This window comes from Artemia franciscana, chromosome 10 (genome assembly GCF_032884065.1).
Source record: "Artemia franciscana chromosome 10, ASM3288406v1, whole genome shotgun sequence".
NCBI lineage: Eukaryota > Metazoa > Arthropoda > Branchiopoda > Anostraca > Artemiidae > Artemia > Artemia franciscana.
Window position 1 is genome coordinate 7270314 of NC_088872.1, and position 27368 is coordinate 7297681.

At 34.2% G+C, this 27368-nt stretch overlaps 1 protein-coding gene and 1 long non-coding RNA gene across 2 annotated transcripts in view; one reads left to right on the plus strand and one right to left on the minus strand.

The window, feature by feature from the left end:
- Positions 1-27368, minus strand: part of LOC136031717 (cadherin-related tumor suppressor-like) — a 189667-nt gene that overhangs the window by 144325 nt on the left and 17974 nt on the right. The window lies entirely within an intron of this gene.
- LOC136032381 (uncharacterized) lies at positions 18444-19355 on the plus strand. Its single transcript, XR_010618712.1, has 2 exons — positions 18444-18754; positions 19187-19355. It is a non-coding gene; the product is annotated as an uncharacterized LOC136032381 (long non-coding RNA).

Consider the following 27368-nt stretch of genomic DNA (forward strand, 5'->3'; position numbering starts at 1 on the left):
ATGTGCCCTTCAACATTATTTGTGCCATTCCATATAACCATGTGCCTTTCGATATTATTATCATATGGTTTACCATTTATATGATCAATGTCACACAAAATTTGACTTGGAATGCAAATTCGGCAATGTTTTTCTTCTAGTGTGGGATTTTGTTTTATCTCCCGCCCTTTCTATTTTTGTTATTGCCATTAATCACATAAAGTTCATTTCATTTCTTGTACTTGGACCTTTTTTCTTATTCATTTGCGTTAAATTTTTTGGGACTATTTTTATGCTTGATCAGTCACTCAAAAGCTAGAGAATGCTTCGGCTACATTTATTTTTAATAAATTCTTGGATTCAATTTTTTTTTTCACTTCTTGTAAGGTTAAGCTCTGTTAATATTTTGTTAATATTATAATAAGTTCCATAATATTAAAGATTGGGTTGGATTGGAAGAGAATGGACATAGGCTGAAGCTCTATTAAGTTTTATTTCCGTGGGAATTGGACCCACTAGATGGGAGGTAGGGAGTCTCTTGGATTACACGGAAGATATTCAGTGCCTTTCGAAATTCTCTACATATTGTGACTGCAAGGGTGTAAACTACGCAAGTCACTGGTAAACTTATGGTTAACTGGTAAGTTTTCATTTAAGCAAGACGGAAAAGAGCGTTAATTCTGTGTTCAAATTTATTCTATAATAAGCCCTAACGAGCGCCAATCGGACGTGGCTGTCGTCCCCCCCCCCTAAAATTTGAAAAGCACATTTTTTTGTTTTTCATTGGAAATAAATTAAAAAACAAATCTATCTTAGATTTAGAAAATGTTTTTGCAACTTCGTTGTTAAAAAAAAGAAAATCTTGAACCTCTCCCGTACATTTTTGTGAATTGGCAGGACTGTCTAATCAAAATTTATTTATATTTCACAGCACTTTTTAATTTTTTTTCTGTTCTTGTTTTCGTTTTATTATATATTCCCGAAATCATCATCGCTTACTTAGCTTGCACGTAAATATATTGACGATGTATAATTACATAGTTTTCAATGTACAGTTTTCCATAGCTCGTCAAACAACCAAAGGGTCCCTGGAAGCTCATAAAAAAATAAATTAATTAATCTCAAAGGACATGACTCGTTTTTTTTTGTAGAATAGTTCTGCGTGTGATGTCATTTTCATGAGGAATTTGCTACTTGCTACTAGGCCGTTTACATTTATATACATACTAGCTGTTGGGGTGGCGCTTCGCGCCACCCCAACACCTAGTTGGTGGGGGCGCTTCGCGCCCCCCCCAAGCCCCCCCGCGCGCGTAAGTCGTTACGCGCCATAATAGTTACGCGCCATTGTAGTTGTGTCCCTATGTCCCACCTGTGAATATAGATATATATATATATATGGTTTTAACTACGTAAAACTTGCGAATATACAACATTCTTTGCTGTCCCATTGTCTTTGCATATAAATAGATTGTCAGGTTATCCCCCTGTTTCCCCCGGTGTCCCCGTTGTAGTTGTGTCCCTGTGTCCCGGTCGTTATTTATTTTTTAGTTTTTTACCTTTTTTTAGTTTTTTTAGTTTTTTAGCTTTTTTATTTTTTTTATTAGTTTTTAGTTTTTTTGTAGTTTTTGCCTTTTTTTTAGTTTTTTTAGTTTTTTAGCTTTTTTATTAGTTTTTAGTTTTTTTTGTAGTTTTTGCCTTTTTTTAGTTTTTTTAGTTTTTTAGCTTTTTTATTTTTTTTATTAGTTTTTAGTTTTTTTTGTAGTTTTTGCCTTTTTTTAGTTTTTTCAGTTTTGACGTCACCTGATCCAGTTTTTTCAGGTGACGTCACCTGATCCACGATCCACAGATCCACAAACAACTTATTTTTATATATATAGATAGTTTTTTTTTTTTTACTTATGTCCTGGTCGTCATTTATACTCCCTGTGTCCCGGTGCTTTGTTGATTGCTAATCGAACATTCCTTTTGTCCTGGTCGCTTTCTCTTTGAGTGTCGTCATTTATTAGTTTTTTCCTTTTTTTTTTAGTTTTTTATTGGTTTTTACCTTTATTTTAGCTTATTTTTCAGTTTTTTCCTTTTTTTTAGTTTTTTTTTATTTTTTATTTTTTTTAGTTTTTATATATATAGATAGTTTTTTTTTTTTTTACTTATGTCCTGGTCGTCATTTATACTCCCTGTGTCCCGGTGCTTTGTTGATTGCTAATCGAACATTCCTTTTGTCCTGGTCGCTTTCTCTTTGAGTGTCGTCATTTATTAGTTTTTTCCTTTTTTTTTTTAGTTTTTTATTGGTTTTTACCTTTATTTTAGCTTATTTTTCAGTTTTTTCCTTTTTTTTAGTTTTTTTTATTTTTTATTTTTTTTAGTTTTTTACCTTTTTTTAGTTTTTTTAGTTTTTTTAGTTTTTTAGCTTTTTTACTTTTTTTATTAGTTTTTAGTTTTTTTTTGTAGTTTTTGCCTTTTTTTAGTTTTTTCAGTTTTTTTTTAGTTTTTTATTGGTTTTTACCTTTATAGTTTTTTTAGTTTTTTAGCTTTTTTATTTTTTTTATTAGTTTTTAGTTTTTTTTTGTAGTTTTTGCCTTTTTTTAGTTTTTTCAGTTTTGACGTCACCTGATCCAGTTTTTTCAGGTGACGTCACCTGATCCACAGATCCACACACAGACAACTTATTTTTATATATATAGATTTCTAATTCTCGAATTTGAAGTTGAACTAAAAAGGTTACGAAAAAGGCAGTAAAGAGTCGTTTCTAGTCTGACGATGCTGTCGCATTTCCCACTTTACGTTCTTATTTCCTCAGTAGCAAGGACAGAGAATGAATTGATGTGCTGAAATATACACTGTTTTCGGCGGCTTTGTTTCTATTAGTATTATAAATCTGTATATATTTCTGGTACAGACACATTTTCATATAGATGTAACTGTTATATAAAATGATGGAGAATATTAGCAAATTCTGTATCCTGAAAAGCCAATATTTTTGCACATTTAAGGTGATCCCAAGACCCAAATTAATCATCCTAAACGTGGTTTACAGTTGTGAAACAAGTATAGGCTAAGGTATATTGTGGCAAACAAGGATACTTTCTGTAAAGTTAAAACGACGATATGACGTCACTGAGCGAAATCAAGCTGTTCTATCTGACTGAAAGCGAAAATATTTGAACTCTTTCTTAAAAAATACCTATCTTTAAAAATGTTTGATTTTTTAGATATTACTGTTATTAAAAGGAGCCACCGAATCAACTGAGGGATAGTAAAGCCACAAACTCTCTCCCTCCATCCCATTATTTTCACGCCTTTACCCCTCGCACAAATTCCTAATTCACGCAGATATTTTTTTGGCGCCTATTGCCGTTCCATTTGGGGTCGATCTGCTTTTCGTTTGGTTCAAGATGAATGACCAAAAACCACAATCTTCGGAAATCTGTCATTCTATATCATTAAAACGTGGCATATCCGTTTTAAATTTTCTAAGAACCTTACACACCCTTCTAAAATGAATAACAATATACACAATTTTTCTGGCCAAGGGAGCAAAATCTTTCAATTAGGAACCAAAATTCACACACGAGTTTAACTAAAATGTTTGAAACAAATCTTTGCAATTATTTATAATGATAAAATCTAAAACTATTAAGTAGCATAGCGTGACAAGGTTCAAGAAACAGCCCTTGCTAAGATGTATTTACTTAGATGGACAGGTTTATGGCCGAGATCTTATTCCAAAGACAGCTCTTGAAGATTTCTTGAAGATTCAAGGTCTTACTCCCAAAGACAGCTCTTGGAGATTCAAGGTCCTACTCCCAAAGACAGCTCTTGAAGATTCAAGGTCCTACTCCCAAAGACAGCTCTTGAAGATTTCTTGAAGATTCAAGGTCCTATTCCCAAAGACAGCTCTTGAAGATTTCTTGAAGGTTCAAGGTCTTACTCCCAAAGACAGCTCTTGAAGATTTCTTGAAGATTCAAGGTCCTACTCCCAAAGACAGCTCTTGAAGATTTCTTGAAGATTCAAGGTCCTACTCCCAAAGACAGCTCTTGAAGATTCAAGGTCCTACTCCCAAAGACAGCTCTTGAAGATTCTTAGAGATTCAAGGTCCTACTCCCAAAGACAGTTCTTGAAGATTTCTTGAAGATTCAAGGTCTTACTCCCAAAGACAGCTCTTGAAGATTTCTTGAAGATTCAAGGTCCTACTCCCAAAGACATTCCGACTTGACGATTCCCAATAAATATACTGCTGTGCTATTGCCTTGTATGCAATCACAGGTATGGACCGAAGGTGTAATGTATTGTAACAGAGAACAAAAATAACCCAAAGGTGCTTTTAATCACCAAAGGTGCTATGTGTCTTACTCCCAAAGACAGCTATTGAAGATTTCTTAAAAAATTTTGAAGGTTTTCGCTCTGCAGGCCGCCTCATAAGCAGTGGAAAGAGAGTTTCAGTGCTAACCGCTTTCCAAATCAGCTATGAACAGCAAAGGATTGCGAGGATTTGCGGAGGCATATTTGACGCTAATTAACAGAGAGGTAGAGGATAAGAGATAAGACAACTTTTTGTTTACAGAGTATTTTCGTAATGCTATCTGATACGAATTTAATTTAAGCCCCGACTGGGGTCAGACCGCTAAATTATTTTCACCAGAAAACTCTCCCGAATTTGTTTAATTCAATATATCATGGTTCATTTGGAAATGCCAATTGGAGTTTCGAATTCAATTTCAGTAATTGCTTATAACTATTTATTGTCTTTTGTTACAGCTTTTGACGAATAATAATATGAACTTCTGACATCAGTACGGCTCCGACGTCGATTCGGAATGGAGCTCATTTTGCGGGAGAGCTCATAGAAAGCAGTAACAAAATAAATAGATCATTAAAATTAATCCTATATAATTATTAGCCATCTATTTATTACTGTTTATAGACGCACCAAAAAGACGAAACTGACTAGGTCGGGGGCACCAGTTAACAAAAATTTAGGGGGGATGAAGGCGGTATTCAAGGGGGTGATTACAGGGATAACCCTTCTCTCCTAAGAAATTAATAAAACTTCCGAATCGCAAACAAATCAAAAGTATATTTTGGCTGCGTTTTATAAGTTGTTTTATTTTCCGATGGATGATGAGAATGGTTGAAGGTCCACTTCTGCGAAAACTGAACCCCACGATATGGCCAGACCTGAACACTTCAGGCCACGACTTCTGAACACGCGACAGACTTCTTTATATGGATTTTCATCGTTCTCACCGGATTTTTTTTCACCAGAAAACTCTCCCGAATTTGTTTAATTCAATATATCATGGTTCATTTGGAAATGACAATTGGAGTTTCGAATTCAATTTCAGTAATTGCTTATAACTATTTATTGTCCTTTGCAACAGCTTTTGGCGAATAATAATATGAACTTCTGACACCAGTATGGCTCCGACGTCGATTTGGAATGGAGCTCATTATGCGGGAGAGCTCATAGAAAGCAGTAAAAAAAAATAGATCATAAAAAGTAATCCTATATAATTATTAACCATCTATTAAGGGGAGCCAGTATAAAATGTTAACTCCTTCTTCTATTAGGGAGCCTCCTAATTTCTGACAACGACTGCTCAAAAACAATCACGCAAAGACTTGGCCTGATCAAGAAGCCTCTTGCCAATTTAGAAAAGCAGACGCTGTCTACTTCTCTATAGGTGCGACTCTTCAACTCTCTCATAATACCCATTGCTTTATACTCAAGCGAAATTTGGTCAAAAATGCTGGTGATGATTGAAGAATCTCTGTATTTTAAATTAAATGCCTTATGGATACTACAGGGATTTCCTATGTTAGCCGAGTCTCAAATGAAGACTTCCAAAAATAATCTGTTGCGCCCGAACCATCATGGACCGGATCAAAAGCCAGCAACTCCGCTGGCTTGGCAATATTGAGCCAACCTCAATATCCATCAACTTGGCAATATCATCAACTTGGCAATATCAGCCATCAATTGGCAATACCAACCATCAACTTGGTAATATCAGCCAACCAGCTACTAAAAATCGCTTTCAAAGTACAGCTTCACGGCAAGCGCTCCCGATGACGACCTTCTAAGAGATAGACCAACAAACTCTTGGCCCACGACCTTCCCTAGCTACCATACTAGCGCCAGATAAATTTAAATACCGTTGCCAAGTTCATCGTCTGTATAGAAAAGGAGAAGTATTGAAAAGTAGGGCAAAATGTACGTATTCTTTTTTTGCGTGGAAGTTGCATTTGTGTTGTAGAACCCGATATTATTTATTTAATTAACAAACTGAGCCACAAAATTTATGTTAACCGCGTATACGGCACAAAATCTGGATTACCCAACGAAGAAAATCAAAACTAAACGGTTAGACTATTTTACGGTTGCAGACGGATAACGAACACGGGGGTTTTGTGTTTGAGTTTTTTTTTATTATTATTTTGCCAGTCTTTTGCGAGGCTGTGCTACCAGTAGTAACAAAAACAAGAATCACATACCCAAGCACTCAAAAATCTTCGCATTTGCATTTTATTACTCAAATAAGTGTCAAGGGACATATGCTTCACTAGGGGGGTTTTTAGTTCAAAGTTATTAACATATACAACTGGTAGTTCAATTTTTATTTTCTAGCCTGCAATGTATTCCTGTACTCATCAAAAAAAACTGCGTCATCTTAATAGCTCTTTCACCAATGCAAAAACCCAAAGGATGGAAAAGACATACCAGTTTACATTGTTTTGTGGTTTATAGCCATCTTAAAGATTAAAAATTATGGGTCTTGTCGTGTTTAACACATTTGCAATTTAATAATTGGGCATGATAACGGGTTTAGCTCCTCGGTTGCAAAAATACACCACTTAGCTGACGTAAAAAGATACATCCAAATTTGGAAGAAAATTTCAAGGTTTATAGGAAATTGAAATAATATTATTGATACACAATAATTGAGAAATAGGACTATCAAACAGATCGTGGTAACGAACTGTAGTAAGGAGTGACCCGGCTCAATAGTAACCAAAACTCTAAAAAATGGAATTTTGATATCAATAGCTACATTAAAAGAATCGCATTTTAATGCTGATTTTAAATATATAAGTTTCATCAAGTTTAGTCTTACCCATCAAAAGTTACGAGCCTGAGAAAATTTGCATTATTTAAGAAAATAGGAGAAAACACCCCCTAAAAGTCGTAGAATCTTAACGAAAATGACACCATCAGATTCAGCGTATCAGAGAACCCTACTGTAGAAGTTTCAATCTCCTATCTACAAAAATGTGGAATTTTGTATTTTTTGCCAGAAGACAAATCACAGGTGCGTGTTTATTTGTTTGTTTTTTTTTTCCCCAGGGGTCATCGTATCGACCAAGTAGTCCTAGAATGTCGCAAGGGGGCTCATTCTAACGGAAATGAAAAGTTCTAGTGCCCTTTTTAAGTGACCGAAAAATTGGAGGGCATCTAGGCCCCCTCCCACGCTCATTTTTTTCCCAAAGTCAACGGATCAAAATTTTGAGATAGCCACTTTGTTCAGCATAGTCGAAAACCATTATAACTATGTCTTTGGGGATGACTTACTCCCCCACAATCCCTGGGGGAGGGGCTGCAAGTTACAAACTTTGACCAGTGTTTACATATAGTAATGGTTATTGGGCAGTGTAGAGACGTTTTCAGGGGGGATTTTATTTTGTTTGGGGTGGGGCTGAGGGGAGGGGGCTATGTTGGAGGATCTTCCCTTGGAGGAATCTGTCATGGGGGAAGAAAAATTCAATGAAAAGGACGCAGGATTTTCTAGTATTACTATAAGAAAACAATGAAAAATAAACATGAAAACGTTTTTTTCAAATGAAAGGAAGGAGTAGCATTGAAACTAAAAACGAACAGAGATTATTACGCATATGAGGGGTTCTAAAAATACTTTAGCATAAAGAGCGAGGTATTTAGGAGGAGATAAATACCTCGCTCTTTATGCTAAAGTATTTTTAGTAATTTCAACTATTTATTCTACGGCCTTTCTGATTCAGGGGTCATTCTTGAAGAATTGGGACAAAACTTACGATTTAGTGTAAAGAGCGAGGTATTAACGAGGGTACAAACCCCCTCGTATACATAACAAAAATATAAGATTATGAAAGTTTGTTACGTAAGTTAATTCTTAAGTTACGTATATTTTTTACTAATAAAAACATTCGTTAAAAATTAAAAGTTCTAGTTGCCTTTTTAAGTAACCAAAAAATTGGAGGGCAACTAGACCTCCTTCTCCATCCCTTATTTCTCAAAATCGTCTGATCAAAACTAAGAGAAAGCCAGTTAGCCAAAAAAAGAATTAATATACAAATTTCATTTTAATAATGTATGTGCGGAGAGCCAAAACCAAACATGCATTAATTCAAAAACGTTCAGAAATTAAATAAAAAAAATAATTTTTTTAGCTGAAAGTAAGGAGCGACATTAAAACTTAAAACGAACAGAAATTACTCTGTATATGAAATGGGTTGTCCTCTCCGCAATCCCTCGCTCTTTACGCTAAAGTTTGACTCTTTGCCACAATTCTACTTTTTAAAACAATTAAAAGCTTTAGCGTAAAGAGCGAGGGATTGCGGAGGGGACAACCCATTTCATATACAGAGTAATTTCTGTTCGTTTTAAGTTTTAATGTCGCTCCTTACTTTCAGCTAAAAAAATTAGTTTTTTTTATTTAATCTCTCGAGAGAATAATCTTCTATCCTTCGAAAGGTAAGACTATCTCTTAACGTATCAAAGTGCGATTATCTTTAATCGCAAAAACACGACCCATCTGGTATACGAATCCGTCTCTATACCATGAATTTAAAGAGTATTAATTTATATAAGGATAGTTTTTCCGAGGGAAGTAAAGAGCAAATTGAAACTTAAAAAAGACAAAAATTATTACTTCACAGCCTATCAAACAAATATCGTTAAAACTAGTGCAAATAAAATTGGTGATATTTCTCTATATTTATAGGATTACAGAAAACTAGTGCCGCCCCCCTCCCCCTGAAAAACACCAAAAAGCATTAGACGTACAGGGATGGAATAGCAATAAGCAAGAAATAGTTGGAAAGTAACTTGACAACCACAAAAATATCACAGAAAAAAAGCTAATAGGTTTTTAGTGCTATGATTTCTCTATATACATGAAAAATAGTTTTATTCTGTCTATTAAATAGTAGAAAAAAAGAAATAATATGAATAAATAAATATAGCAATAAGTAGTCCTTCTTTTATGATACAACTTTGAGTGGTTTCAGAACCATAAGTCTACACTTCTCTAACCCCTAATTGGGGTCCGAGACGTGATTTGTTCCAAAAATAGCGTATGGAACATTTCACAGTTCACAAAAAAAAATTAACAAAAATATTGAATTAGCTAAAAAATAATCATATAAAAGGCAGAAATCCATGACTGAAATAAAAATACCTGATTAAGGAAGTGAACCATTGCCATTTTGATTCAAAATCTAACGCGCTAGTAACTGAACTACGGCAGCTGATGATCGAATTCAATCTATTTTGTCTTGTATGACCAAGTTGTATAACGTACAGCCATTTCAAACAGTTCGTGGTAACGAACTGTAGTAAGGAGCGACCCGGCTCAATAGTAAACGAAACTCTAAAAAACGGAATTTCGATGCTAAAAGATATATCAAAAGAATCGGATTTTTATGTTGATTTTAAATATATAAGTTTCATCCAATTTAGTCTTTGTCATCAAAAGTTACGAGCCTGAGAAAATTTGCCTTATTTTGGGGGGTAACACCCCCTAAAAGTCATAGGATCTTAACGAAAATCGCACCATCGCATTCAGCGTATCAGAGAACCCTACTGTAGAAGTTTCAATCTCCTATCCACAAAAATGTGGAATTTTGTATTTTTTGCCAGAAGACAAATCACGGATGCGTGTTTATTTGTTGTTTTTTTTTCTTTTTTCTTTTTCCCAGGGGTCATCGTATCGACCAACTGGTCCTAGAGTGTTGCAAGAGGGCTCATTCTAACGGAAATGAAAATTTCTAGTGCCCTTTTTAAGTGACCAAAAAAATTGGAGGGCACCTAGGCCCCCTCCCACGCTCATTTTTTTTACCAAAGTCAACAGATCAAAATTTTGAGAGAGCCATTTTGTTCCGCATAGTCCAAAACCATAATAACTATGTCTTTGGGGATGACTTTTGGGGGAGGGGCTGCAAGTTACAAACTTTGGCCAATGTTTACCTACAGTAATGGTTACTGGGAAGTGTACCGACGTTATCAGGGGGATTTTTTTGGTTTTGGTGTGGGGTTCAGGGGAGGGGGCTATATGGGAGGATCTTTCCTTGGAGGGATATTTCATGGGGGAAGAGAAATTCAATGAAAAGGGCGCAGGACTTTCTAGCATTACTACAAAAAAAAAACAATGAAAATATAAACATGAAAAAGTTTTTTCAATTGAAAGTAACGAGAAGCATTAAAACTTAAAACGAACAGAGATTATTACGCACATGAGGGGTTCTAAAAATACTTTAGCATAAAGAGCGCGGTATTTAGGAGGAGATAAATACTTCGCTTTTTATGCTAAAATTTTTTAAAGTAATTTCAACTATTTATTCTACGGCCTTTCTGATTCAGGGGTCATTCTTAAAGAATTGGGACAAAACAAGATTTAGTGTGAAGAGCGAGGTATTAACGAGGGGACCAACCCCATCATATATATAATCAAAAATATAAGAATATAAAAGTTTGTTACGTAAGTTAATTCTTAAGTTACGTATTTTTTTTTACTAATAAAAACGTTCGTTAAAAATTAAAAGATCTAGTTGCCTTTTTAAGTAACCGAAAAACTGGAGGGCAATTAGGCCTCCTTCCCCACCCCTTATTTTTCAAAATCGTCTGATCAAAACTAAGAGAAAGCCATTTAGCCAAAAAAAGAATTAATATGCAAATTTCATTTTAATAATTTATGTACGGAGAGCCAAAATCAGACATGCATTAATTCAAAAACTTTCAGAAATTAAATAAAAAAAACAAGTTTTTTGAAATGAAAGTAAGGAGCGACATTAAAACTTAAAACGAACAGAAATTACTCCGTATATGAAAGGGGTTTTTCCTCCTCGACGCCCCGCTCCTTGCGCTAAAGTTTGATTCTTTCACACAACTCTACTTTTTAAAACAATAAAAAAAACTTTAGCGCAAGGAGCGGGGCGTCGAGGAAGAAAAACCCCTTTCATATACGGAGTAATTTCTGTTCGTTTTAAGTTTTAATGTCGCTCCTTACTTTCATTTCAAGAAACTTGTTTTTTTTTTATTTAATTCCCAAAGACTCTGGAAAGCTATGCCATCACCAAAAGCATAGTTATTGGTCCTTATTCAGCATATGCATTTGTAATTGGCCATCTTAATTGGCTATATAAAACATTGAGTTAATAAAAAACTTCTATTATAAAGAGTGAGAGCTTTAAACTATATTTGGTGAAGCTCAACTTTGCAAACAGGAGGAGGGGAGGGGGTACGTTAAGGAATAGTCAATTGTAATTTTAGGATTCAACAATTTGTTCTTCTATGAATTTCTTCCTCTTAAGAACATTCGATATCTTAAAAATTATTTTGCGAGCCCCAACGTCGGCTGACCGTGTTAAAGAGTTCACAGTGAATTCTCCCAAAGAACTAATGAAACTTTCTAAGGGGGCTGGGAGGGGGAGTATACGGGAGGGGTTATTGTAAATCTCCAATTAAGGGTTTCGGACCATAACTATTACAATGTTACTGTCTTATACTTTCAAGCTTTTACACTTAAGAAGTGGCACCAAAAGTGTCGTTTTTAGTGCTATATGGCACTTACGGATGGTAGAACTGATAAAAAGCACATAGATATGATCAATAGATTTCAAATGAGCCATTAAACATCTCTCTAAGAAGTTCTAAATGCCCACTAGCCCCAGCTTTTCTACTTGAGATATGGCACCAAGTGCAATTTTTAGTACCATTTGGCATTTGCAGATGGTGGATTTTATAGGAAAACGTAGATATAAGTAATATCTTTTGTATGAGCTATAAAAAGCCTATCTACGATGATTTGGTATCCGGCTAGTCCCACCCTTTAGAAATGGCACAAAAGTGCCATTTTAGTGCCATATGGAACTTGCAAATGGCATCTATCTATAATGTTCTGGTAGCCTGCTAGGTCTGCTGAAAAAAAAACAAAAAAAAAAAACGGGAGACAGGTGAGTGCTACCGATACAAAAAAATGATTTTCCTTATTGTTCAAGGACGGGGACTGTAATATCTCTTAATTTGATTTCTGACCATGTTGATTCCAATAGTAAACTTTTCATTTTTATCTGACACTATTTTTGAGGGGTTTCAGACTTTTTTGTTAATAACCAGAAGTTTATTTTCGCAATTAACTTTTACTTTTTAGGTGAACCAAAATAATAGTTACAATCCCTGAGTCAGTGTTAAATGACAATTTTTTCACTAGACAGTTTTTTTCAAAATACATTTTTTAGCTTTTGGTAACTATGAGCTGCGGTTAGCTCTTTACTATGTTGTAGCTACCAGGGGTGGATCCAGGGGGCCTTAGGGCCCCCCAATAATTTTCTGGCGCCCTCATTCGCATTCCGTTCTTTTTTTACTCTTTTTTAAGTATACTTGTCACTTTGATCAATTATTCGTTGGTGATTTACCCAACTAACGACAAAAAGCAAAGCTTTCCTGTGAATGTAAAGAGCAAAGTTGAGACTTAAAACGAACAAAAATTATTTATCTTCAGCCGGTTCAGTATATATCTGCAAAATTGGCATAAAAAATCTTTGATTGCTGCAAGGATTTTTCAACGAACATGGAACTTTCCCCTATTTCACGAAAATGGAAACACCTGTTGAAGAAAAAACCGGTATCTTCAACATGTGTCATAAACGTGGTTCTAGATTTATAGCTATTTGTCTATTCACAATGACATATTGGAAAGTAGCCTTGTAGCTAAAAGTTCAAAATGGATAAAGATAAAAAATCTGGATACGAGCATAGAATGGATCAGAGACAAAGACTGATGGCTGAATGTGCAAGGGAATTGAAGGATATTTCCGGATATTTTAGTAACATATCCAGAAATCGAAAGGTTAGTTTTGACTAAAAATAACCCTCCACCCTAAAAAAAATTTAATTTTAGCTTTGTGACTAATTAAATAGCGAATGGCCCAATAGGGCTTTCGTCTAAATAAATCTATCTATCTACTTGTTTTAACTATATAGCTAATTTGGTTGTAACTAGATTAATGAAAGAATTAAAAGCAATTTAGGCCAGAAACAGATACATGAGGTTGGAGGGGGCGACCCTTCACCTAAGACACTTCTGGGACACTTATTCCGTTCTTTTTTCGTTTTTTAATCTTTTTAAAAATAAACTTTTTAATTTGGTGCCCACCTTGAGTCACATTGATGCCCTTGGTTCAGCATCCCCCTTACCCAAGATTTTGCTTTTGATCTGTTAGAGATTAAATAGAAAAAACAAGTTTTTTTAACTGAGAGTAAGGAGCGACATTAAAACTTAAAACGAACAGAAATTACTCCGTGTATGAAAGGGGCTGTTCCTCCCTCGACGTCCCGCTCTTTACGCTAAACTTTTACTCTTTCTCTCAATTCTACTATATTAAACAGTAAATAACTTTAACGTAAAGAGCGAGACGTTGAGGGAGGAACAGCCTCTTTCATACACGGAGTAATTTCTGTTCGTTTTAAGTTTTAATGTCGTTTCTTACTTTCAGTAAAAAAAACTTGTTTTTTCATTTAATTTCTGAACGTTTTTGAATTAATGCATGTTTTTATTTTGGCTCTCCGCAAATGAATAATTAAAACGAAATTTGCGTATTAATTTTTTTTTTGCTAAATGGTTTTCTCTTAGTTTTGATCAAACGATTTTGAGAAAGAGGGTGGGAGAGGAGGCGTAGTTGCCCTCCAATTTTTCGGTTACTTAAAAAAGCAACTATAATTTTTAATTTTTAACGAACGTTTTTATTAGTAAAAAAATACATAACTTACAAATTAACTTACGTAACGAACTTCTATATTCGTCTATTTTTACTATGTATATGAGGGGGTTTTCCCCCTTGTTAATACCTCACTCTTTGCACTAAAGCTTTAATTCTGTCCCGACTCCTTAAGACTGACTCCTGAATCACAAAGGCTGTAGGATAAATACTTAAAATTACTAAAAATACTTTAGCGTAATGAGCGAGCTATTTAGGAAGAGATGGATCCTCCATATGCGCAATAATCTCTGTTCGTTTTAAGTTTTAATGCTGGTCCTTTCTTTCAGTTGAAAAACTTTTCATATTTATTTTTTCATTGTTTTATTAAAAATAATACTAGAAAATCCTGCACCCCCTTCATGGAATTTCTCTTCCCCCATGACAAATTACTCCAAGAAAAGATCCCCCCACGTAGCCCCCTCCCCTCACCCCAACCAAAAAATTATCCAGAAAAGGTCTGTACACTTCCAAATAATCATTACTGTAAATAAAGGCTGGTCAAAGTTTGCAACTTACAGTCCCTCCCCTGGGGACTCTGGGGGAGTAAGTCAGCCTCAAAGACATTGTTATTATGTTTTTCGACTATGCTGAACAAAATGGCTATCCCCCAAACCCAAAAATATCCCCCTGAAAACGTTTGTACACTTCCCAATAACCATTACTGTATATAAACACTGGTCAAAGTTTGTAACTTACAGCCCCTCCCCCAGGAGCTGTGGGGGAGTAAGTCATCCCCAAAGACATAGTTATTATAGTTTTCGACTATGCGGAACAAAATGGATATCTCAAAACTTTGATCCGTTGACTTTGGGAAAAATGAGCGTGGGAGGGGGCTTAGGTGCCCTCCAATTTTTTGGTCACTTAAAAAGGGCACTAGAACTTTTAATTTTCGTTAGAACGAGCCCTCTTGCGACACTCTAGGACCATTCGGTCGATACGATCACCCCTGGGAAAAAACAACAACAAACAAACAAATAAACACTCACCCGTGATCGGTCTTCTGACAAAAAATACTAAATTCCATATTTTTGTAGATAAGAGCTTGAAACTTCTCCAGCAGGGTTCTCTGATACACTGAATGCGATGATGTGATTTTCGTTAAGATCGTATGACTTTTAGGGGGTGTCTCCCCTATTTTCCAAAACAATGCAAATTTTCTCAGGCTCTTATCTTATGAAACTTATATATCTAAAATTAGCATAAAAAATCGATTCTTTTGATATATCTATTGGTATCAAAATTCCGTGTTTTAGAGTCTCGTTTTCTATTGAGCCGGGTCGCTCCTTACTACAGTTCGTTACCATGAACTGTTTGATTCAGACATGAAACTGTTCGCACGACCAGTTTACGAATTATTTCGTCATTGCTTGCTTGCTAGATCTTCATCTTCAGATTTTTTTTTCTTTTTTTTGGCAGATTTGTTTTATTCTCTTTCTTGTGAGCCTGTCGATTTAGGGTACGGTGTTTTGGCTTCAATGATGGGGCTATGACAAGGTAACTTACAACATTAATTTATGCTAAGGAGTAATTTTTTTTAACTACCCCTGTCCACTCCCCACTCAAAAAATTCTTAATTTTAGTTTTGTGACAAATTAAATAGCGAATAGCCCAATAGGGCTTTCGTGTGATTAATCTATCTATCTATTTATTTTAACTATATAGCTATTTTACTTGAAATTAAATGAACGAAAGAGTTAAAAGCAATTTAGGCCAGGTACAGATCAATGTGGTCGGGGGGGGGGGGGGTGACCCTTCCCCTAAGATTTTTCTGGCGCACTTATCCTGTTCTTTTTTCTTTCTTTTCAATCTTTTATTAAAATAAACTTTCTAATTTGATGCCCACCATGAGTCACATTGGCACCCTTGGTCCAGTGGCCCCCTTACCCAAGATTTTGCTCTTGATCTGCTAGAGATTCAGATATGAAACTGCTCGCACGATCAGTTTACGAATCATTTCGTCATAAAATTACGAGATAAACCTCGTTTTCAGGAATAGTTAATTTTATAATTAAACTAGCTTGCTAGATCTTCATCTTCAGATAGTATTTTCTTTTTTTCTTTTTTTGGCAAATTTTTTTGTTCTCTTTCTTAAGAGCACATCGATTTATGGTACGGTTTCTGGGAGTCATTGATAGGGGCATGATAAGGATGGGTCACGAGAGGGGAGACACATTATAAAGGGGGTTTTGGGAAATGTTTTGGACATTTGAGTTTGTCGAGTGGGATTTGGGAGAGCTAATTCACATGCCCTATCTTATTGAGCTGCCTGACTGTAGTAAGATGCAGGGTAGAATACTATCTTCCTAGTGGAATGTGGTCTATGTTATCCAAACATAATGTGGAAGTTAGAAACTACCTAGATTGATAAGGTCGTCATAGGCTGGCTGATTCACAAGTATCAATAATATCAAGCTCTATCGTACCTGCAAGACAACTTGGAAAACTATTGAATCTTTTTTGTATTGTCCTTGTCTCCCTCCCTTTCGTAATTGACTACCCCGATATTACCCGCATATTTTGTTTATTATTACCCTGAAATTATGGGGGATAAATAGATAATGACCATATCAAAGGCACTGTAAGTATGGGTGCCAATAAGAACCTCAACAATATATCGAGAACGACAGGGAGATTTAATTAGAAACTTTCTCAGCTACTATTACTGCTTCTGCTATTACAATTTAAATAAATAAAAGAGTGTGTCTCCTGGTTGTCAAAGAGTCAAAAATTTCAGGTTGTCAAAAATTCTTTGGCAATGATAATAAATTTTATTTTCCCCATTTATTGACTTTTTTTTATCCAATTCTAAAGAAAAAATTTTAGCCTGGTCTACTCATTCAGAAAGAAGCCATAGTAATTTATTCATCAAAGAATCTACTCGCGTCTGTTGTTTGTTTGTCATTTTATATCAGCACCAGCCAGATTCACACAAACGAACTGGTCCGAAGATAGCGTTATCTACACCCCCTATCATTACGCTCGAATCATATTGGCGCCCTTGGTCGAGTGCCCCCCCAAGATTTTTCTCTAGATCCATCCCTGGCAGCTACAGCTACAGCCATGATAGGCTGTGAAGTAATAATTTTCGTTTGTTTTAAGTTTCAACTTCGCTCTTTATTTTCCTCGGAAAAACTTCGTTTTTTAAAATTAATCTGTGCGCTTTTTAACTTAAACTTAACATATAAATAAATAATTTATTTCTTACCTACTTACAAAAGGGAAAAGGCGGAGTACAAAAAGAAAAAACAAAGAATTACAAATAACACAAAATACAAGAAAAAGAAATAACAATTTAGCAAAAGAGACGGATAAGATGATTATTAGTACCAATATGGATTGGCGCTTCGTTAATTAAATTTGAACTTAGTTTTTCCACTGAGAGAACAATATCCGTTGCATGATATTTACTAATTAACCTTCGGTTCCGAAATGATCGTGGCAAATAAAGTAAGAACTTACAATACCGATAGTAATCCGTCTTGACATTCTGTACGTCACCTTTATTCAGAAGCATATAAAACCCAGCACAAAATAACAGAGAATGGTCGCAGAAACTCGACTAGCCTACAGCTTTGTAAGTGCTTGTCGCCGGAAATGTCCACAATTTCCAACAATTTTAGAGTACCCCAGTTTAAGCTTAAATTGAATATCCCGAATTGTCTGAAAACGAAAAGAACTTAGAGAATTGCAAACAGAAATTCAGAATAAGAAAACAGAATAATGTAGAAGCAACGCTTCAATCATCCTTTCTTTAAACAAATACAAAGTAGAAACAATAGGGAAAATCTTTTCAAGACAGTGGAAATCAGTTCTGTGGATATTTCGGCCCTATGTTCAAAGCCGTCTTCAGCACAATACGAGAACAAGAGAGAAAATATGTTTATATAAATAAACTTACATTAAATTGTGAGAATTAAAACTAAATAATGTTTTTTAAAAACAGCCCTAGCATCCTTAGTTCAACGAAGTTCAACCAGGACTGACAAAAAGAATGAAGTGAGAATATAAGTTCATTCAAACTAAAGAGAACAAAGTGATTTGTGGAAAATTTTGCTAGCTCGACAGAAATTTGCCTTTAAGCTTTAGGAGTTATTTGACCTGTGACCTATCCCTAAATAGAAAAGCCAATCGTTACTTAGAAATGAATCAAAATTTCGAAAAAAGATTATTTCTCGTGTAGGTAGGATAAATGGTATTATAAACTGTGTTTATTGGAAGAACTACTAGAGATCACACCTTTCTCTCCTTCTGAAGCAATAGCCACTTCAAATCCACTGTTTATGATGTCAATAATGATGAACAGGAAAAACGGTGAGGTTCTACCTTAGTCATATTAAAAAAAATCCATTGTAATACTGAATGTTCTAAAACCACTGAATGTTGAAATATCAATCGTATAGAAAAATCAATAGACAATTATGAAAAATATCAATAGACAATTATCTATATATATAAAAATAAGTTGTCTGTGTGTGGATCTGTGGATCAGGTGACGTCATGTTTGTCCGCATATGACGTCTGAATTATTTCACACTAATACAAAAGAAGAAAAAAACTAAAAAAGGTAAAAACTACAAAAAAAAACTAAAAAGAAAAAAAACTAAAAAGCTAAAAAACTAAAAAAAACTAAAAAAAGGTAAAAATCTAATAACTAAAAAAAAACTGAAAAAAATAAAAAAAGGCAAAAACTACAAAAAAAATAAAAACTAATAAAAAAACTAAAAAAACTAAAAAACTAAAAAAACTAAAAAAAACTAAAAAAAGGTAAAAAACTAAAAAAAACTAAAAACTAAAAAAGAAAAAAACTAAAAAAAAGGAAAAAACTGAAAAATAAAAGAGAAAAAGAAAACTAAAAAAATATGAATAAATATATATAAAAATAAGTTGTTTGTGGGTTATGTCTGTCTGTCTGTCTGTCGAGTGACGTCGTGTTTGTCCGCATATGATGTCTGAATTATTTCACACTAATACAAAAGAAGAAAAAAAACTAAAAAAGGTAAAAACTACAAAAAAAACTAAAAAGAAAAAAAACTAAAAAAGCTAAAAAACTAAAAAAAACTAAAAAAAGGTAAAAAACTAAAAACTAAAAAAAAACTGAAAAAACTAAAAAAAGGCAAAAACTAAAAAAAAACTAAAAACTAATAAAAAAACTAAAAAAAGCTAAAAAACTAAAAAGACTAAAAAAAATAAAAAAAGGTAAAAAACAAAAAAAACTAAAAACTAAAAAAGAAAAAACTAAAAAAAAGGAAAAAACTGAAAAATAAGAGAAAAAGAAAACTAAAAAAATATTAATAAATATAAAAAATATAAATATAAATATAATATAAATTAGCAATCAACAAAGCACCGAGACACAAATGACGACCGGGACACAGGGAGTATAAATGACAACCAGGACATAAGTAAAAAAAAAAAAACTAAAAAAACTAAAAAAATGGTAAAAACTACAAAAAAACTAAAAACTAATAAAAAAACTAAAAAATCTAAAAATCTAAATAAACTAAAAAAGAAAAAAAAGAAAAAAGGAAAAAAATAAAGGAGAAAAACAAAACTAAAAAACGAATGTATATACAGACCGGGACACCGGGATACAAATGACGACCGGGACACAGGGAATATAAATGACGACCGGGACACAGGGACACAACTACAATGGGGACGCCGGGGGGCACAGGGGGATGTAAATGACGACCGGGACACCGGGACACAAGGAATATAAATGACGCCCGGGACACTCAAAGAGAAATCACAGACTGGAACACCGGGACACAAATGACGACCGGGACACAGGGAATATAAATGACGACCGGGACACAGGGACATAACTACAAAGGGGACGCCGGGGTGCACAGGGGGATATATAAATGACGATGACGACTCAGGGAATGGTCGATTAGCAATCACCATCAACAAAGCTCAAGGGCAATCATTAGAATCATGAGGTATAGATCTGAATACGGATTGTTTTCCCATGGACCATTACATGTTGCATGTTCAAGAGTCGGTAAACCTGACAATCTATTTATATGCACAGACAATGGGACAGCAAAGAATGTTGTATATTCGCAAGTTTTACGTAGTTAAAAACATATATATATATATATATATATATATATATATATATATATATATATATATATATATATATATATATATATATATATATATATATATATCTATATCCACAGGTGGGACATAGGGACACAACTACAATGGCGCGTAACTAATATGGCGCGTAACGACTTACGCGCGCGGGGGGGCTTGGGGGGGCACGAAGCGCCCCCACCAACTAGGTGTTGGGGTGGCGCGAAGCGCCACCCCAACAGCTAGTTACTATATAAAAATAAGTTGTTTGTGTGTCTGTGTGTCGAGTGACGTCATGTTTGTGTGTTGACTGACGTCATGTTTGTCGACTGACGAAATTACAGACCGGGACATCGGGACACAAATGACGACCGGGACACCGGGACATAGGGAATATAAATGACGACCGGGACACTCAAAGAGAAAGCGACCGGGACACAAGGAATGTTCGATTAGCAATCACCATCAACAAAGCACCGGTACACAAATGACGACCGGGACACAGGGAATATAAATGACGACCAGGACACTCAAAGAGAAATTACAGACCGGGACACCGGAACACAAATGACGACCGGGACAAAAATGACGACCGGGACACCGGGACACAGGGAATATAAATGACGACCGCGACACTCAAAGAGAAATTACAGACTGGGACACCGGGACACAAATGACGACCGGGACACAGGGAAACAACTACAACGGGGACGTCGGGGGGCACAGGGAATGTTCGACTAGCAATCACCATCAACAAAGCTCAAGGGCAATCATTAGAATAATGAGGTATAGATCTGAATACGGATTAGTTTTTTTTTGTAGTTTTTGCCTTTTTTTAGTTTTTTCAGTTTTTTTTTTAGTTTTTTATTGGTTTTTACCTTTATAGTTTTTTTAGTTTTTTAGCTTTTTTATTTTTTTTATTAGTTTTTAGTTTTTTTTGTAGTTTTTGCCTTTTTTTAGTTTTTTCAGTTTTGACGTCACCTAATCCAGTTTTTTCAGGTGACGTCACCTGACACATCCATCCACACATCCATCCACACATCCACAGACAGACAACTTATTTTTATATATATATATATATATATATATATATATATATATATATATATATATATATATATATATATATATATATATATATATATATATATATATATATATATATATATGTATATATACTAGGTGTTGGGGCGCTTCCCCCCCCAGCCCCTCCGCGCGCGTAAGTCGTTACGTGCCATATTAGTTACGCGCCATTGTAGTATATACATAATTCTTTGCTGTCCCATTGTCTATCCATATAAATAGATTGGCAGGTTTACCAACTCTTGAACATGCAACATAATAATTGTCCATGGGAAAACAATCCGGATTCAGATCTATACCGCATTTTTCAAACGATTGCCCTTGAGCTTTGTTGATGGTGATTGCTAATCGAACATTCCCTGTGTCCCCGTCTTCATTTATATATCCCCCTGTGCCCCCGGCGTCCCCGTTGTAGGTGTGTCCCTGTGTCCTGGTTGTCATTTATATTTCCTGTGTCCCGGTCGTCATTTGTGTCCCGGTATCCCAGTCTGTAATTTCTCTTTGAGTGTCCCGGTCGTCATTTATATTCCCTCTGTCCCGGTCGTCATTTGTGTCCCGGTCTGTAATTTCTCTTTAAGTGTCCCGGTCGTCATTTATATTCCCTGTGTCCCGGTCGTCATTTGTGTCCCGGTGTCCCGGTCTGTAGTGTCATCTTATAATGACGTCATATACAAAGCCCTATATACTTATAATGACGTCAAATGCAAACCCACAAACAAACTAACAGACATATATACAACTGATTTTTATATATTTATAGATATAGTTTCTTTTTTAGTTTTTTCTTTTCTTAGTTTTTTTCTTTTTTAGTTTTTCTTTTTTTTAGTTTCTTCTTTTTATTCATTTGTTTTCTTCAATTTGTCAATGTTCATTCTAACATTGACACTTGGAAAAATCTTTACGTGCCAAGCATGCTAAAGCTCAACAATTTATAATAAACCTCAAACTTTTGGGTATCTGTTTTAAGGTTTTCGAATTACTTTAATCTATTGTCAAAATACATTGAAATATTTGTGCAATTCCCAGTTTTTTTTTAGTTTTTTTATTTTTTTTAGTTTTTAGCTTTTTAATAGTTTTTTTTTCTTTTTAGTTTTTTACCTTTTTTTATTTTCTTATTTTTTTTTAGGTTTTTTCTTTTCGAATTACTTTAATCTGTTGTCAAAATATATTGAAATATTTATGCAATTCCCCGTTTTTACATTTTTAGTTCCAGTTTTCTTTTTCTTCTTTATTTTTCAGACGTAAGTACATATCGCCGAACCTTTGTTTTTATAACTAAAATCTGGTAGGCATTGATGACCTTATCCAAGTCAAAATCCCAAACCCAATCATCATCGCTATCATTTTCAGTTTTGATACGTTTTGACTCTCGCTGTCCAGGTTGATCTTCATCTAACTGCACGGTTTTGCGTTCTGTAGCCGCAAGCCTTTTTGCATTAACTCTTTGAGCAGCTTCCTCGACTGTTTCTTCTGCCATTGTAGGATTTGGTAACATTCTATCTTTTTCAATGTTTTTCAGTTTGTCAGTGTTCATTCTAACATTGACAGTTGGAGAAATCTCCACGTGCCAAGCTTGCTAAAGCTCAACAATTTATAATAAACCTCAAAATTTTAAGTATCTTTTTTAAGGTTTTCAAATTACATTAATCTATTGTCAAAATATTTCGAAATATTTATGCAATTCCCAGTTTTTACATTTAAACCCTCAACACAAAAATTCATACAACTTATTTTTGTATACGCCCCCGGCGTCCCCGTTGTAGTTGTGTCCCTGTATCCTGGTCGTCATTTATATTCCCTGTGTCCCGGTTGTCATTTGTGTCCTGGTATCCCAGTCTGTAATCTCTCTTTGAGTGTCCCGGTCGTCATTTATGTTCCCTCTGTCCCGGTGTCTCGGAGCTTTGTTGATGGTGATTGCTAATCGAACATTCCCTGTGTCGCCGTCGTCATTTATATATCCCCCTGTACCCCCCGGCGTCCCGTTGTAGTTGTGTCCCTGTGTCCCGGTCGTCATTTGTGTCCCGGTGTCACAGTCTGTAATTTCTCTTTGAGTGTCCCGGTCGTCATTTATATTCCCTGTGTCCCTGTGTCCCGGTCGTCATTTGTGTCCCGGTGTCCCGGTCTGTATATACAGTCGTTTTTGAATTGGTCTTTTTTTTAGTTTTTAGCTTTTTACCTTTTTTTAGTTTTTTTTTAGTTATACCTCATGATTCTAATGATTGCCCTTGAGCTTTGTTGATGGTGATTGCTAATCGAACATTCCCTGTGTTTCCGTCGTCATTTACATATCCCCCTGTGCCCCCCGGCGTCCCCGTTGTAGTTGTGTCCCTGTGTCCCGGTCGTCATTTATATTCCCTGTGTCCCGGTCGTCATTTGTGTCCCGGTGTCCCGGTCTGTATATACATTCGTTTTTGAATTGATATATGATGAAATAAATTTTTTGTTTTTTTCTTTTTTTTTCTTTTTAGTTTTTTTTTTGGTTTTTACCTTTTTTTTAGTTTTTTATTTTTTTTCTTTTTTCTTTTTATTTTTTTGTAGTTTTTTTTGTAGAAATATTTATGCAATTCCCAGTTTTTACATTTTAGTTTGTTTTCTTTTTCTTCTTTATTTTTCAGACGTTATAGGTCTGGCGTAACAGACATAGTGTAACAGACATAACACATAAACAACTTATTTTTCTATATATATAGAAGATAAGTTGTATGTATTTTTGTGTTGAGGGTTTGCATATGACGTCTGAAAAATAAAGAGGAAAAAGAAAACTGAAAAAAGAAAAAAAAACTAAAAAAACTAAAAATGCTAAAAGAAAAAAACAAAAAAAAAGAAAACCTAAAAAGAAAAAAACTAAAAAAAAAATTTAAAAATAAAAAAGAAAAAACTAAAAAAGAGAACTTGTTCTTGTTTAAAACTTGTTTTTTTGTATGTTCGAGGGTTTGCATATGACGTCTGAAAAATAAAGAAGAAAATGAAAGAAAAACTAAAAATAAAAAAAAACTAAAAAACGAAAAACTAAAAAAAGAAAAACTAAAAAAGAAAAAAACTAAAAAAACTAAAAAAATAAAAAAGGTAAAAAACTAAAAAGAAAAAAAGCTAAAAAAACTAAAAAAGCTACAAAAAAAGAAAAACTAAAAAACCTAAAAAACTAAAAAAAAAGAAAAAAGCAAAAAAACAAAAAATAAATAAAAAAAGAAGGTAAAAAATTAAAAAAAGGTAAAAAACTGAAAAGAAAAAAAGTGAAAAAAAACTAAAAAAGCTACGAAACTAAAAAAAAGAAAAATCTAAAAAAGAAAAAAATTAAAGCATGTTTGTTTTTTTGTATGTTTGAGGGTTTGCAAATGACGTCTGCAAAAACAAAGAAGAAAATGACAGAAAAAACTAAAAATGAAAAAAAAACTAAAAGAAGAAAAACTAAAAAAAGAGAAAAACTAAAAAAAATAAAATACAAAATAAAAAAACAAAAAAGAAAAAAAGGAAAAACTAAGAAAGAAAAAAAAGTTAAAAAAAAGAAAAAAAACAAAAAAAAAACAAAAAAATAAAAAGAGTTAAAAAACTAAAAAGAAAAAGCTAAAAAAAAACTAAAAAGCTACAAAACTAAAAAAAGAAAAACTAAAAAAGAAGAAAAATTAAAAAAGAAAAAACTAAAAAACAGAGAAAAACTAAAAAAAGAAAAGTTAAAAAAAGAGAAAAAACTAAAAAAGAAAAAAAAAACCTAAAAAAAGAAGAAAAAACTAACTAGAAAACAAATTAATAAAAAGAAGAAACTAAAAAAAGAAAAACTAAAACAGAAAAAAAACTAAGAAAAAAAAACTAAAAAAGAAACTATATATATATATATATATATATATATATATATATATATATATATATATAAATAAGTTGTATGTATGCTTGTTTGTTGGTTTGGGGGTTTGCATATGACGTCATTATAAGTAAATAAGGCTTTGTATATGACGTCATTATAAGATGACACTACAGACCAGGACACAGAGACACAAATGACGACCGGGACACAGGGAATATAAATGACGAGCGGGGCACTCAAAGAGAAATTATAGACTGGGACACCGGGACACAAATGACGACCGGGACACAGGAAATATAAATGACAACCAGGACACAGGGACACAAATGACGACCGGAACACAGAGAATATAAATGACAACTGGGACACAGGGACAACTACAGCGGGGACGCCAGGGGCACAGGGGGGATATATAAATGACGACGGGGACACAGCGAATGTTCGATTAGCAATCACCATCGACAAAGCTCAAGGGCAATCATTAGAAAAATGCGGTATAGATATGAATACGGATTGTTTTTCCCATGGACAATTATATGTTGCATGTTCAAGAGTCGGTAAACCTGACAATCTATTTATATGCACAGACAATGGGACAGCCAAGAATGTTGTATATTCGCAAGTTTTACGTAGTTAAAAACATATATATATATATATATATATATATATATATATATATATATATATATATATATATAAAAATATATATATATATATATATATATATATATATATATATATATATATATATATATATATATATATATATATATATATATATATATATCCACAGATGGGATATAGGGACACAACTACAATGGCGCGTAACTAATATGGCACGTAACGACTTACACGCGCGGGGGGGGGGGGGCTTGGGGGCGAGAAGCGCCACCACCAACAGCTAGTTCGTAATGATTTCTGTTCGTTTCATGTTTTAATGTTACTCCTTACTTTCAGTTGAAAAACTTGTTTTTTCTTTAATTTCTGATCGTTTTTTTCAAATAATGCTAGGACATCCGGCACCCCCTTCATGGAAAAACTGTCTTCCCCAGTGGAAAATTTCTCCATGGAGAGATCATCCCACGTAACACGCAATTTCTAATATTTTTATACCGCATCGATTTCCTTAGCGTTCTAGAAGTAACTATGTTTTGAAGAAGATTTTCAAGGTTTTCAAAGCATCAGCAAAATTTTTGGATCTCTAAGTTATTTCACTGAACATCTCTTTCCCCCTGCTTAAGACCAAAAAACCATAGACATACAGGTGTGGAATAGCAATACAAAAAATAAAGTTAGAATGTCACCTGACAACTTAAAAAAATATCACAGAAGAAAAGTACTAATAGGTCTTTAGTACTATGATTTCTCTATAATCTACAAATTACAAATCGTTTTATCGAGTTAATCAAATAGTTAAAATAAGTAGATAATTTCAATCAGTAAGTATAACAATAAGTAATCCTTCTTTTAATATCGAATTTTGAGTAGTTCTAGAACCACATCCCAACGCTCCTTCAACCCCTAAGTGGCAAGGGATTGGGGTCAAGGGCGTAATTTGTGATAACACAGAGGGGGCAGACTTCAAAAGCGCTTTTAGAAAAAAAAAACTGCCTAATGAAACAAATTGCCATCTGACACTGATTCAGGAATGGTAACTATTATTCCGGTTCGTCTTAAAAATAAAAGTTTATTGCGAAAAGAAATCTATGGTTATTTCGAAAAAAGCCCGAAACCCTCGAAAATGGCGTCAGATCAAAATAAAAACTCCTCCGTTGGAATCAGCATAGTCGAAAATCGCATACAGGGAACTTAAGAACACCTTGAACAACAGGAAAAATCACTTTTTCGTATGGGTAGCACTGATTACCGCCCACTGAACCCTTACTTGTTTGGTGCTTTTTTTTGGTTGTCCTTGTTTGAAGTGTTTGTTTCTTTTCTTTTTGTTACTCCGATTTTTTTTTGGTAGCGGGTTCTAAATGAATTAATAATAATATTCTAACATTGGTGCCATATTGGGCATATTTTGCCATTCTAGTGTTTTATTTCGCTGGTTGCACATCAAAATTTTAAATTACACCCAGAAAATTGCACCCTTTTTGCGTATTTTCACTCGGAAAATGGTACAGTCTGTGCATTTTCACTTTTGTGGCTTTTTTTTCAGGAAAACATTAACTCTGTTTACTAAATACCAATCCATCCTGAACAGCATCAAAGATTTTAAGCAGGGAACTTGGAGAGAGCGGGGCCAATAGTGAGGAATGTATTTTGAAATCCTCCTCAGTTGGAAAACGGGCTTAGCTCCTTGATTACAAAAATATACCACTAATTTGAAGCAAAAACATCCAAAGTTAGAAGCAACTATCAATGTACAAAAACAAAATATTGATGCATTATAATTTGTTCCACCAG